This window comes from Trichosurus vulpecula, chromosome 1, assembly GCF_011100635.1.
Source record: "Trichosurus vulpecula isolate mTriVul1 chromosome 1, mTriVul1.pri, whole genome shotgun sequence".
NCBI lineage: Eukaryota > Metazoa > Chordata > Mammalia > Diprotodontia > Phalangeridae > Trichosurus > Trichosurus vulpecula.
Window position 1 is genome coordinate 481,122,935 of NC_050573.1, and position 15,346 is coordinate 481,138,280.

A 15,346-nucleotide genomic window follows, 5' to 3' on the forward strand; every position below is an offset into this window, starting at 1 on the left:
CTAATGAACAGTGCTGAGGGAGTCATGGCATTCCTCTTCTTTTAACCCTTTTAATCTGTTTTTTTAAATTCTTTCTCAAACCTTTCCAAGACCATTAGAGCTAATATTTTAGCCCAGGGTTAGGCAAACTACAGCCTCAGGGCCAAATCCTGGGCTTTATGTTTTGGTACAGCTTGTTACTAAGTATGGTTTTTATACTTTTAAATGCACCGTATTTAAAATACAGTGGGACAGACTCTTCTGTGTTTAAAATACAATATATTTTAAAATGGAAAAATCATGCTTAGTTTAAAGCTCATAAAAGACAGGCATAACAGCTAGATTCGGCCAGTAGGTAGTAGTTTGCCAGCCCCTAAAAGCTTCCATGACATCTTGTCAGTGCTGAGCTCCACAAAGCCATCAGTGTTGAGGAGAAAGCTTACAATCTTCTCTTAAATAAATGGGCATTTTTTTGTTTCCCAGCAGAAAAAGGAAAAGCTGACACTTAACTAAGCCCTGCTCCAAATCCCTTTTAAATCCTCCCTCTCTGTAGACCATATTCTCAGCTACTTTCAAGATAATAGTTGGGATGGTGTGACAGCAATTTTATAATTCAAAAAGCTCCCTAAGTTCCCAGTGTTTTTTAATTAAATACAAACTTGTAATTTGGAAAACTTGAGAGGGGACAACTCTCTTTTTCTTGGTACCTTTACCAAAGGACAGCAGGATGCAGGAGGGGATATCTCTCCTCACCCCAGCACCCATCTTCTTCAGAAGAAGAAATCAAAGCTATCAATAGCCACAATAAAAATGCTCTAAAAATTACTATTGATTAAAAAATTGCAAATTAGAACAACTCTGAGATACCATCTCACACCTATCAGATTTGTTAACATGACAATAAAGGAAAATGACAAATGCTGGAGGTGATGTAGAAAATTGGGACACTAATGCACTGTTGAAGGAGTTTTGAACTGATCCAACCATTCTGGAGAATAATTTACAGCCCAAACATCTATAAAAGTGTTTATACCCCTTCACCTAGAAATGCCGCTAGCAGGTCTATATTCCAAAGAAGTCAAAGAAAAGGGGAAGGACTTATTTGTACAAAAATATGTATAGCAGCTTTTTATGGTGGCAAAGAATTGGAAATTGAGGAGATACCCATCATTTGCAGAATGACTGAACAAGTTGTGATATATGATTATGATTAAATATTATTGTGTAGGATGGATATTAAGCAGGATGGTTTCAGAAAAACCTTGGAAGACATATGAATTGATGCAAGGCAAAGTGAGCAGAAACAGGAGTGCATTGTACATAGAAATAGTGACAGTAATAATGTAAGGATGATCAACTATGAAAAACTTAGTTATTCTGATCAAACAACAATCCAAGACAATTCCAAAGGACCCATGATGACAAATGTTAAGTATCTCCAGAGGGAGAACTGATGAACTGTGAATACAGATCGAAGCATACTTTTTTGACCTAATTTTTATAATTTTATTTTGTTTGTGTTTTCTTTTGCAATATGGATAGTATATATACATGTTTTGCATGACTTCCTATGTATAATAAAAATAAAATTGATTACCTTCTCAAGGAAGAGGGAATTCAAAAATTTTTTAAATGATCGTTAAAATCTTTCTTTACATGTTAGGGAAATTTTGAATCATCATGGGATGGGGCTCAGGGAGAATAATGAATTATTTTTTGTATATATTGTTTCAAATGCCCATGCAACACCCATTTGAGATGTCCAATATGATGTGAGATGGAAGTGATATGGTTCAGGAGAGAAACTGTGGCTGTCTAAGGAAGCCGTGTTGGCTCATGGCTGGCCATGTTCACTCATTCCTTCTTTCCTATCTGGCTTCCTCTTTTGACTCTTCAGACATTTTTCTACAACATGCCCCAGAAGCCTTCACACTCTGGAAGATCCCTTCATGTCTATGGGCCTTCCTCTGATCAATTCTTCCTGGAACCTTCATTTTAAGGAATGTACAAGGCCAGCAAAGTTAGCTGTCTTTCTTTTTGCTCATATTTGTATCCCCAGTTTTAGCACAGTGCCTGGCACAGAGTGAGCATTTAATAGATATTAGTTTCCTTATTGACTTGGCTATATAAATCTGGGTGTCATCTGCACAAAGATAGTCATTGGAACCATAGGAAATGATGAGAGCAACAGCGAGAGGGTGTAGAGAGAAAAAGAGAAAAAAAGGCTCAGGAAAGAGTCCTGAGAAATACCTGCAATTAGTATGTGACATGGATAATAGTCCAGCAATGGAACTTGAGAAGGAATGGTCAGATAGGTGGTAGGAGAATCAAGACAGAGCAGTGCCATGAAAACCCAGAGAAGAAAGAGTATCAAGAAGAAGGCGATTAAGGATATAATGTTTTGCACAAAAGTCAAAAGGGATAAAACTGCAAAAAGGTCATCAGATTCAGTCATTATGAGATTTACTGGTAATAATGGAGTTTCAGTGATAAATTTGTAAGACAGTTTTCAAGAGAGTGAGAGTTGCAGAGGGCACCCAGATAATATATGGATTTTTCAAGTTTACCTGAGAAAGGGGATGAGCGATATACAATGATACTTAATCGATATAATAGGATTTAGTTTTGTTTTCTAAGGATGGGGAGATATGTGGATGTTTGTGGGCACCAGGAAAGGAACCAGTAGGTAGAGAGTGATTGAAGATTAGAGAAAGTGGGGGATGAAAGTGAGGCCAGTCTGGTGGAGAAGATGGAAGGGAGATCATGAATTCATGTAGAAATGTGGATTTTATTAAAGAAAAGGTTTATCTCTTCACCATTTGACTATAATTAAATAAGAAATAGTATACTGGGTGGGAGGAGGGTGTTTTCAAATGAATAGAAGTTAAAGAGAAGAGGAAATATATGGTATTATCCTACAGAGATGGAGGGAGAAGAGGTGCTGTAGGAGATTTATAGAGAGAAGAGAAAGTTATTGAAGCTTCTGAAACACAGAATTGGTTAGAGAGGAATAGAAAGGTTACCATACTATACTGAGGGACCAATTGAGATTAGACAACACAAATTAGTAGTGGACCCAGTTAGCACAATTTCATGTCTTTTTTCAGCTCTTTTTGGCAGTATGTGGGTGGGCACAGAGGAGGAAGATAGTAGGAATAATTCAAGATCGGGGGTTTGATAAGGCAAGAATAGTAATTGGGCAAATAGGTAAAAAATTGGAGAGCAGAGAATAGTGTCAAGTTAAACTAGGTCACCAAGGGGTTGATATTAAGAAACAAGGACAGTGTAGCCAATATAGGAGTGATGGTCTGAGCAAATTCTGAAGGGTGAAAAAATTAGGGGTTATGGTGAGAATGAAAAAGAGGTTTAGGGGCATAGGAAGAGATGGAATGATAAAATTATTTCATCAGATAAAGAAATTTTGAAGCTCATAAAGATGGAAGTGGAACAATTATGAGTGATGGCAAGATAAAAAATGTGACTCTCTCTTTATGAAGATGAGGTGGACAGATTGAGGAATTAGAAAGTTTTTGAGTAGACATCAATAAGCACCTTGAAGCATGAGGACAAGAGCTGGGGCTCACAGAGAAAGAACATGAGCTAGGCACTAAACTAATTAATGCAAGATAAAGATTATCCTGGGAATTGGTATATAATGGCCACTAGACTCTGAATTATATGATAAATTTATATAGTGGTGAACCTTAAAAGAGCAGAGGTTACTAAGTTAGAAGGAGATTCTGGAAATGGAATCAGTAAGCAAGGAATATTACAAGTCCATCACCATGGTCAGTAAGTGGGGAGTGTGAGAGAAAGTCAAGCCATGACTGAAAAGAGTGGCCAGGGATGTGATATTCTTAAGGAGAAGTTGGGTCTCAGTGAGTACCAGAATACAAGAAGGGTTAACATTTCAGATGAAAACAAGTTTGTTCATTATAGAGCAAACATTCTAAAGGACAACATGTAAGGAGTGGTAGATCCAGAATAAGATGTGGAGTAGGGTTGAGATGGATGGAATGAGTTCGGGGACAGGTGGGCTTGGAGGATTGTTCTTTAGCTTGTAAGGGTTTGGTATCCCTAAGATTGAGAGAATAAGAAGAGTGTGTTAACCATTAGCCAAGGAGTCCAGGCAGAGTATTAGGTGAGAAAGGCAGATGATTAAAAGGCTCAAGATCATCTGTTGAAGTCCCCTAGTAGCAACCACTGTTGCTGTGAACTATGAGACTTTGGGAAGCTTGTTTCATGGTAAGCACTAGAAAGATGCATGTGCTGGAGAGTCTGAGAGCCTAACCAGGAGGCAGGATGTAAGCAGGGGAAGTGGGTAAGTAAAAATGACTTGTTCTCTCAGGTAAGCATTGCCTTCTCAAAGGGGACCCTTTTTCAATGTGAATACTTTTGGAATGGATAATGAGATTCAGCCACTGGCAACTTAATGTGAATTAGATAGTCATGGGATCATAGATTTAGAAGGAAAGGGGTGCTACAGGCTCTTGTGTACCAACAGAAGAGCAAGCTCAGAAGCAAGCAATAGTGGAAAGGGATCTCCTTTCCAACATCTAACCCAATCTGAAGCCTGAAGAGAATCATTATAAGGAATGATTCCCAAATCAAAGCAAAAGCTACTATTCTATTACACTGAATCAGCAAAATTTTACAACTCACTGATAGGAGCTGAATCTAGCAACAGTTTCCTATTGTTTAAACCCAAAACCAGATCAGGAATTTGCAGAGCTCAGACCAGAGGGTGGAGGTAGGGGAGAACAATCAAACTTTACCATACATCAGACCACTTTGGGAACACTGAAAGCTTGCCAAGGACCCAGACTAAGCTGATCCTGAGATCCTGAAATAATTCAACACTAATTACCCCAAGAAAGGAACAACAGGACCACCCAAATCTTCCCTCCAAAAGTACACAGATCCCAGCCCTAACATCAAGTCTGAAAGCAGGAAGTAGGCTGGGAAAATGAGCAAACCAAAAAGAACGGAGACAAGAAAGATACAAACCCAGAACAGAAAGGATGCAAAAAGTCTACATAGCCTCAAAGGAAAACACAGCTTGAGCACAGATTCAACTAGAATTCCTGGAAGATATAAAGGAGATTTTTAAAAAATAATTTTTAAATGGTTTTACAAATTATATGAAAGCACTAGAGGAACAAACGAGGAAGAAATGAGAGCTATGGAAGAAAGAATTTAAAAAGGAATTGACAGCTTGGTTAAAAAAAAAGGTACAAAATCTTGCCCAAGAACAAACTCCCTGAAAGATTAAAATAGACCAGATAAAAATCAAGAACTCCATAAGGCAACAAGAAATAGTAAAACAAAGTAAAAATACTGGGAAAAATAGAAGAACATGTAAGATATCTTTCTGAGTTTTTTTTTAGAGGGGGGAAAGCAGGGCAATTGGAGTTAAGTGACTTGCCCAAGGTCACATAGTGTGTCAAGTGTCCGAGGCCAGATTTGAACTCAGGTCCTCCTGACTCCAGGGTCAGTGCTCTACTCACTGTGCCACCTAACTGGCCCTATATAAGTTATCTCATAGCAAAAACAGTTTACCTAGAAAACAGATTGAGAAGAAAACAATTAAGAATCACTGGATCATCTGGATACCATGATTAGAAGAAAGCCTAGACATCCTATTTTAAGAAATTTTAAAAGAAAACTGTCTGGATCTCTTAGAACCAGAGATTAAAGTAGAAATAAGGAAAATCTACTTTTCACTTTATAAAAGAAAGCCCCAAATGAAAACTCCTAAGAACATTATAGTCAAAATCCAGAGCTTCTAAGTATATGTATGTGTATGTATTTATGTATGTATGTATATAATATATATAATATATAATTATGCATGTGTATATATTATATATAATTGTATGTAAATATATATTAAGTATATTTTATATATTAAGCAGTGAGAAAATTCAAGTACTGAGACAGTCAGTTTCACACATGATTCAGCAACCATCATTATAATGAATCAGAAAACTTGGAATATGAATATTCCAGAAGATAAAAGTCATAGGCTTATAGTCAAGAATAACTTTCTCTGCAAAACTGAGCATCATCCTCTGGGAAACAAATACAGAATGTCTGGGGGTACCCATGCTGCTGAGAACAAAACATGTGAATCCCTACTTCCCCATTCTTTGCATCATTCCTCATCTTGTTCTCTGGCCAGAGAAATGAGCTTTTCACAATCCTTGCTTTTTACTTTCTGTTTCACTGCTGTTTTAAAATCAGTTTATTTAAGATTTTTTAAAATGTGGTTAACAATTGCACTGTTGAAACAGGTGTTTCACTGCCCAGATGCAATTGAGAGGGCCATATGTTATAAAGTACTCAATGGAGAGAAGTAGAAGACTTTAAATTGCAATATATTGGAGGGAGGGAGAGACAGAGACAGGGAGACAGATTCAGAGACAGACAGAGAGACAGATTCAGAGATACAGAGAGAGACAGAGACAGACAGATTCAGACAGAAAGAGAGAGAGGGAGGGAGGGAGGGAGAGAGAGAGAGATTCTCTTTCTAATTGTTAGAACCTTTCTAGAAGGAAGTTTATTATTATTTCATATTTTTATAGCATCCTAAAAGCATATGAAATATAAGTGAATCTGTTGAAGGTGAGGGAGATAAGGTCCAGGAACCCCAAGACTGGAGTTCCTAGACAGGGTAGTTGAGTGGGAGTACCCCTCAAGGACCCGAGTACTGGAGAGAGTCAGGGATGTCTGGAATGAATTCGTGGACTCAAGCATTCTTTAAGTCAATGTGGCAAAGATTTATTATGCTTTTCAGCGGGCAAGAGTTCTTAGAGAACCTGCAACCTTACGGGGTGCAGGTAAAGTTTATATAGGATATTTTGGGGTAAATCATGTGCCAAATATGCTAATTAGTTGTTTGGGGGTGGGATTGGGGAGTGGTTAAGAAGTGGTTAGTTCTTAAAGGAAAATGCACTTTTTGTATCTACTGCCCAGGTATCTTACCCAGAGTTCGATGGGAAAGAGCCCAAGGGTGGGGTGGCTACATGGAGGTGTGGTTTTAGGCCTGAAACATCACTAAGTCAACTAATGGTCAGGGTTGACTGGAAAATACCCAAGCTGCTTCCATCAATGTCTTGTTAGACAAGGTAAATGGTATAAGGGAATATACATATGTCCAGGTCCAGCATGAATATGATAGGCCAGTGAGTAGTAAATATCTTTATGACCCAGTACACAGCTAGTTTAGCACATACAAAGCGAGTCCAAACTAAGAGATTCTATAGGTGCAGCTGGCTACTGTGTCAGGAGGAGAAATAAGTATTTTTCTAGGGCATGCTGCCCTTGAACTGGAGAGGAACTGCCTGAGACAGTGTTTTGAGGCTAGGGAGAGACATGATTTTAGAGTTGGATGTGGTTTTGGAATGGGGTCCAAGCACAGGCACTCAAGCACCCCATCAAATCTAGACCATCCAAAACCAAATCTGGTACCAGAGGCATAGAATAAGAAATGTGTTGCATAATCCTGCACACTTTTAGTGGTGCTGGTCTGGAAAGTATAGATTTAGTACCTAATAGACACAAAGCAAGGTATAATGTTATTAGTTGTATTTAGCAAGCATTTTTCCCTTTCACTTGCATTTGTATTCATCATTTATCTCATATATAGATATAGAGTTATCTGATCATCTTCACCACTTAGTAGGAGGAACTAATACCAGGCTGGTTTATCTCTTTTTTGTCCATATATTTTGTGATTCTTCAGTGTACAAACTGCCTACTTTTGGTAACAGAGGGAAGTCAACCTGTATTGCCAAGCCATGGATAATTTTCATTAAGATAATTATGAGATGACTATATTGAGTAAATGAAAACACAATTATTAAGTGCCTACTATGCGCACCTCACTTTGATAAGCATTGGGCAATGAAATAGAAAGGCAGAGACAATCGTTCCTGTTAAACAGTTCATATTCTAGTGGAGGAGACAAAATACATGGGACATTTTAACTCTAAGTCAGATGAAATGACCCATGGTCCTTAGCGTGAACTGTCAAAGAAGATGCTAACGTATTTTCTAAAATGTCCTTTCCACTGACAAAACTACATCTATTTCTGATGTTGAAACCATCTGACATCTGCCAAGGACTTAGGTCATGAGAACTTTCTTTTCTGGTTCTTCAGTAGCCATGGGAGCTGAAACAAGGGCTCTAACACCTGCAGAAGCAGCTGTCAGGTTGCATCCCCATAAAGGAAGGTTGCTTTCTTTGATGAGCGGTATGGGGGATGGTTTGGAAGCAAGGTGAGTTTGCTGGGGGGAACTATTTCCATGGTTCTTGGGCCCAAAGTACTAAACCATCTCCATCAGAGTCTGAATGGAGATGGTGATAAAGGTCATAGTGGTGATTTGATTCACTTGGAACATGCTCCTGTCTTTTTCCTTTGTTGCTTCGAGTAGACTAACCTGTTTGCCTCATAGGTGGCAATTGGTGGGGATGATAAATATTTTAAAATTATGATTAGTTGGTCTATGGGACAGATACATTCATGGCTTATACTGCTTAAATTCAAACATTTTGGCTTCTCTCCTTAATACAAATGATTTTGTTCAAGTTAAATATTTACTAAGTGACTAGTGGGCGGCAGGCACAGAAGTGAGAAGATGCACTCTCTTTCTTCAAGAGAAAAAACTTATATGCAAGTAACTATAATACAAAATGTAAAAATACTTTAAAAGCATAAGATTGCAGGACAGTTTAAAGGAAGAAGTAATTTCTTCTAAGTAAATAACAACAAAAAAAGATTTACACAGTACAAAATGAAGTAGTTTTTCCTTAACAAATATACTAAATCCTTCTTAATGAGCATGGGCAAAAGGTGCCACAACTTAAAATCATGTGTCTCAGAGCTAGCAAGATGTTCAGAGGTTCTATGGTCCAACCTGATGAGAGCTAGAATCCCCTCTGCAACAAGCCCAACAAATAGGTACCCGGGTCTTGCTTGAAGAGCTGCAGTGAGAGTAAGGGTCCCACTGACTGATTCTGGAACCCATTGCTACCCTTAAGATTGATGAAAAGATAATGACTTCCATTTAGAGTTGGGTTTGGGCCTTTGGGACATCATCCAGTTCAAGATATCCCACTGGCAATTGACTTCAAGGAGGACATGTAGATTTGGAAGTCATCTGCAATAAGGAAATCTGATGAGACACCCAAGGGAGAATATATAAACAAAGAACAGGAAGGAGCCTAGGACAGAGACTTGGGCACAGTGTTAGGGGTAGGACTTGGATGTTGAATCAGCAAAAGAAAATAAGAAGGAACAATCAAAGAGAATCAGGAGAGATCAATGTCACAAAAGTCAAGGAAGAAAAGAATAATAAACTGCAGGAGGGGGCAAGTAATGGGATCAAGAAGGATGAAAACTGAGAGAAAGACATCAAATTATCGATTACTTTAGACTGGGAAACTACAGGTAAAGGGCAGTGTCAGGAACCAGAGTGGAAAGGGCTGACATTATAGAAAGTGGAAAGAAAGATCACAGATAAGTAACTTTTAAAAAGAAGTTTGGCAGGGAAAGAGGAGAGATAAAGAATACTAGCTTAAGGAGATGGTATGATCAGTTGAAAACACTGTGAAGATTAGGGAAGCTCTACCACTGTATTTAGGCAGTAGGAAAGCAGTCAATAAGGAGAGACTGAAGGTGAAGGAAGAGAGAGGAGACAATTAAAGAGCCAAGCTTTCCAATGAGACAGAAGTCAGTGGGGTCAAGCACACAAGTAGAAAGGTAAAAAGCTACCTCTTCGTCAATGACCAGGATGAAGGAGAGAATGAAAGATGATGTTAACTGGTTTTATAATATAGAATATCAGAGGAGAGAACCTGTAATGAATGGTCTCTATTTCTTTGGAAAGTAAGGGGCTAGGTCCTTTGCTGAGATAGAGTAGGAAAGAGTGGTGTAGGGGTTTGAAGACAAAAGAAGTTAGGAATGGCAATTGTTGGGAGTGCAATAAAAGTCAATTAAAGAAGAATAAAATCTATTTGAGATTAGATAAAAAAAAGTTGTAGTGTATCTAGCTAGTGTTGCATGAGGCTTCCTCCAAGGTATTCAGCAACACAAGGGTAAGAAAAGTGAAGATAACTTGTGAGACTAATCGGGCATGGAGTTTTGTCAATGTGTGACTAGTGATAGTACAAGGAGGGCAAAAGAATCAAGGATAGATGATGTTGTATAGTTGAAGTAGGTAATTCTACAATCAAGACTGCAAAAGCAGGAAAATGATACCAGATCAAGGGTGATAGCCTGGGGAGCAGTCTATGGAGAGCTGTGAAAGAACTGTAGGGCAAGGTGAGGATAAAGAATAGGTTAAGGAGGCAGAGAGAGAAAGCTATAAGGATAAGAGATTGTAGTTAGAGGAATGTCATGGTTCTGAATCATGAAGTTTGAATATTTGTGGATGATGGTAAGATCAACATTGTTATTGAAATTCTCAGATTTTAGAGAAAGGGTTGTAGATGGGAAGAATACTATAAGCCAGGTACTGAATTCCATGAGACAAATTAGGGAATGACCAAGGGTCCCATCATTACTGAAACAAAAATCTAGCTAGGGTAGAAAGACTGAGTGAACCTCAAATGTGGAAAGGTGTCTGAGGGATAGTAGTAAAAGAATGATATAGAAGCAGCAGTGAAAAGCAAGATGTATTTCCATTCTTCCTCCTAACTTTGTATGTCAGAGGAGTGAGAAATCTTGAAGACTCTACCGGAAAGGATAACTTAGTGGCTTTTGTGGGAAACCAGGTTACTATGAGTTCAAGAAGATGGAACGAATTTGAGAAAAGGAGCTTAGATAAATGAAAGTTTGTCAACTTCTCCCAATATAACTGGGGGATTCCAAGGCACAATGTAAAGGGAGGCCAGAAAAGGTTAGGGATTTGAGAAGAGTAATTTTGAGGTAAATGAGGATTAGAGTGATAAAAGTGATAACAGAGGAGGAAGAGATTCTTCTGGCAGTCTGAAATTCTGAATCGAAGGTATCAGGAGAAGAGGGGATAGGAGTTTGCTAGTCATAGGATGAGGAAGTAGTAGCAGTTAACTACAGCCAACCAATCAACAAGCATTCTCTAAGTATCTACTATTGTCAGGCACCGTGCTAGGTGTTACAGATACACAGACAAAAGCAAAATAGTCCCTGCCCTCAAGAAGTTTAAATTATGCCAGAAAGAAACATATAAAATGTTCTAAAAGTCTTAGTGAAGTTTTAAACTGTCTAAGCATATTCAGGCATTAGAAATTGAAGGAAAATCAGGAAAGACCTCATGTAGAAGAAGGCATTTGAGCTGAATCTTGAAGGATTCTAAGAGGCAGAGATGAAGAGGGAGTGCATTCCAGGAATGTGGGACAATCAGCACAAAGAAAGACGTGGACAAGGTAGAAGAAACATCATGTAAGAAGAACAGTCAGAAGACCAGCATGGTTTGACTGTAGAGTGTATGAAGGGGAATAATGTATAATAAGGCTGGAAAGATAAGTTGAGAAGAGCTTTAAAAGTTACAAACAGAAGAGTTTATATTTGATCCTAGAGGCAATAAGTACCTGCCAGGGTCTATTGTGTAGGAGAGTGGCATGGTCCAATCTGACTTAATTAAAATCACTGTGATAGCTATGTAGAGGATGGATTGAAGGGGGAAGATACTTGAGGCAGAGTCCCCTTGTTAATGGACCTGTGATGAGGGTGAATGGCATGAGTTAGTTCTTTCATATAGGAAAAAGATGAAGGTCAGGTTTAGCATCTGAGTTTCTAAGTATATGGTCATTGGATCCCCAGAGGCTTAACTTTTCATTTTGACTTAACTCAAGATGAGATGGTACATGGTCAAAAGATTCCCTGCAGGTAGAGCTTGTAATTGGTTCCTGTCAGAGATCCAACTTCTGGGTAAGGTTCTAACAGCAAAATGTTTAATGTATGAGCCTCTCATCTTGGGCAGGAGTGTAACGGTGAGAAGACTGTTGTCTGGGTCTTCGGTGATTATGGAAAGATGAGATATTACTTTTCTTTTATGATTCAGTAAAGTTGTACATTCCCAGACAAGGAATCTTAAAAGTCAAGTCTTTGAGTGGGACCATGACAAGAATGTTTCCCTCCTGAGATCAGTGAGAAGACTCTCAGGGAAGGATCTTTGGTAATTGAGTCACCCACTTGCCTGGGTATTTGGTAGTAATGAACAATTTCAGAATAATTACAATCACATAAATGTGAATCAAGCTGCTATTAAATGCCTTTTCCAGTAACAAAGCAGGTAGAACCATAAATCAAATAACAAAGCATTTAATAAGAACAAAATAAAAGTAAAGCAAATGGGAAGGGAAAACCAAATAGAATGGTTCTCCATCCCTATACATAGAAGGATACAATCTCCCATGGATTACTATGCTATTAGTAGGATAAGGAAGATTATCTAGACAACTCACATTCCTTGGTTGCATACCAGCTGGAACACCTCTCATGGCGCCATCTTCTGGCAATCACTTTGACCTCACTTCTGCTCTACTTGGCTGCCAATCACTTCTGCTACCAAACCTGATGTCTGCTTGGTGTTATTTCTGCAGTTTCTCTACTGAGTTGCTATTGCCATGTTCTGTGGCTGTCATATGCTGCTAGGGCTCCTTCTTCAAAGGGAATATTGATCGTTTGTGACACTGCCTTGGTGAGCATCCATTGAAGCTAATCAACACATTTTAATTTCATTAGTCAGGACTGCAGCTCCTTTCAGCTAGCATATAAAAGGTTCCCTCTTGCAGCTATTAATAAAATTTTCCCTCTTAAATGGAAGTCCTGAAATTATCCATGACCTTCCTGTCCATCCTAGTTGATTTAGGACAAGTAATTTTCTTTTGATTACCACCCCTGCCCCCTCTAAGCTATATAAATTACCTGAAAACTGATAAGCCTCAAAAAGGAACTTAGAACACAGGAAAGAATAGGCAGCTTTTGCCCTATATTTGTGCAGCTAGGGCTAGATATTTCTGCTAGGACAGATCTAATAATTGAGAAATTCTCTACATTAAGCCTACCCCTGTCTTTCTGAAGCTTCTACCTGTTGCTCCTAGGTTCACCTCCTGGGTTGGGATAAAAAGGATAGGTAGGATTCCATCTAATGAACAGTGGGAAGCAGAAATTCCAGGCATAGGAAATGGAATAAATGAAGGTATAAAGTGAAAAAGTATATAATGTTCATAAAAACAGAAATATCATAGATTTTTGGAGAGAAAGCAGCATAAAATGAGCCTGGAAAGTTGTGTTGGGGGTCACATTGTGGAGGGTCCTAAGTGGCAAGAAAAAGAATTAGAACTTTCTTTGGTGAGTAATAGAGAGTTATTCAAGTTTTTTGAATAAGGAAATGCTAGGATTAGACCTGTATGTAAGGAAGATTAATATGAAGGAGATTTATAAAGTGAATTGAAACAGAGACTATAACAATAGACTATACCAGAGGCAATGAAAAAAATGAAAATCTAAACTAGGATGGTGGCTTTTGGAATGGCGAAGAAGGGACTATTATACAAGATGTTGCCAACATGAAATTAATGGCTAGCTGGAAAGATTGGGAAAGGGGAGAAGTAAGGATTCAGTTGAAAAGTTTCTATTGAATTCAGATTTAACTTGTTATTTCCTTCATTTCTTCCTCATCTGTCCTTTAAAAATAATCCAGGATTTCTCCAAAACATAAAAATGAAAGAAGAAATAGGAGATAAGAGCCTCAAAAATAGTGTTTGTGGCATCACCATTTCTGTTCAAAATTCCACATATGTACTTAATTCTGGAGATTATCAGGACAACTAATTAAGGTAATATATACCCAGGCTATTCAGACTTGAAGATACTAAGTGAAATTCTGTTTGACCAGAACGATGAGACATGCCTGACCAGTGATGCTAGAGTGAACAAATGTGGTTCATTCCTTACCAGAGTTGAATTATTCACATTGATATAATATTAGAATCTTCCCTGCTCAGACTGCATCTGAAGTATTATATTTATTTCTGGGTACAACCAAGTCAATGATGGGTATTGAGTCCATGTCATATGAGGATCAGTTGAAAGGAGCTAGGGATGTTTATGGACAGCTACGTGGTTCAGTGAATGGGGTTCCAGGCCTGGAGTCAGGAAGACTCCTCTTCTTCCTGTGTTCAAATCTGGCTTGAGACACTTGCTAGCTGTATGACACCGGCCAAGTCACTTAATTTTATTTGCCTCAGTTCCTCATCTGTAAAATGAGCTGGAGAAGGAAATGGCAAACTACTCCAGTATCTTTGCCAAGAAAACCCCAAATGGGATTGCAGAGAGTTGGACACAACTGAAAAAAGACTGAGCAATAAAAGGGGATATTTACCCAGAAAGAAGTAAAGTCAAAATGGATATGATCATTTTCTTCGAGAATTTAAAAGGCTGTCATGTCTAAGAGGGTTCGTACTTGTTTGGTTTGGCTCCAGAGGGTAGATCCAGGATCAGGTAGAAGCTGCAAAGAGATCAATTTAGGCTTGATGTCAGAAAGAAGGTCCTGACTTTCAGAAAGTGTCAAAAAAATAGAACAACCTCAAGAAGTGGTGGGTTTTACCTCATTAGAGATTTTCAAACAGGTTAGATGACCACTCATCACAGATCTTCTAATAAGGAATTCCTTGTACGTGTGGATAGAATATGGGTTGGACTAGATTGCTGTTACGATCCCTTCCAACTCTGAAATTGTGATTCTGGAAAAAAAAATGTATACTTTGGCTAATCTAGTTTCAGTGTGTTTTAACTAAAAGAGCTTTCTTCTTCTTCCCTGGAGAAAATTTCACAGCCCAATAGATCTCATCACCAGTATGCATCTTCCAGAAAGTCAGCCTGAATTTGTTTTTTTGTTAATATTTTAACATAACTCATTTACTTTAGCAAGCCACAGCTTTTCTCCCTCATTGGCAAATAAACATGTGACTCCACAAATAAAAGATAATTTACTGAAAATGCGTTCTCTACATTCATGACCCTTTCACCAGGCATCTAGCAGCAGAGTGGATAGTGCTGGGCCTAGAATCAGGAAGACCTGAGTTCAATTCTGGCCTCAGATTCTTGATACTTGTGTGATCCTGGGCAAAGCACTTAAACTCTGTTTGTCTCAATTTTTTCAGCCATTAAATAGGGATAATAATAGCATGTATTTTGAAGGTCAAATGAGATATTTGTAAAGCACTTAGCACAGCATCTACCACATAATAGGTTCTTAATGAATGCTTGATTTTTTCCTTCTTTCCTGCTATACGTTTCTAGCACCCTGGAGATGTTCTTATAGGCTCCTTCTACTCTCTTTTATTTTTTTTTCTCCTCTCTTTTCATTTTTTAAAAAA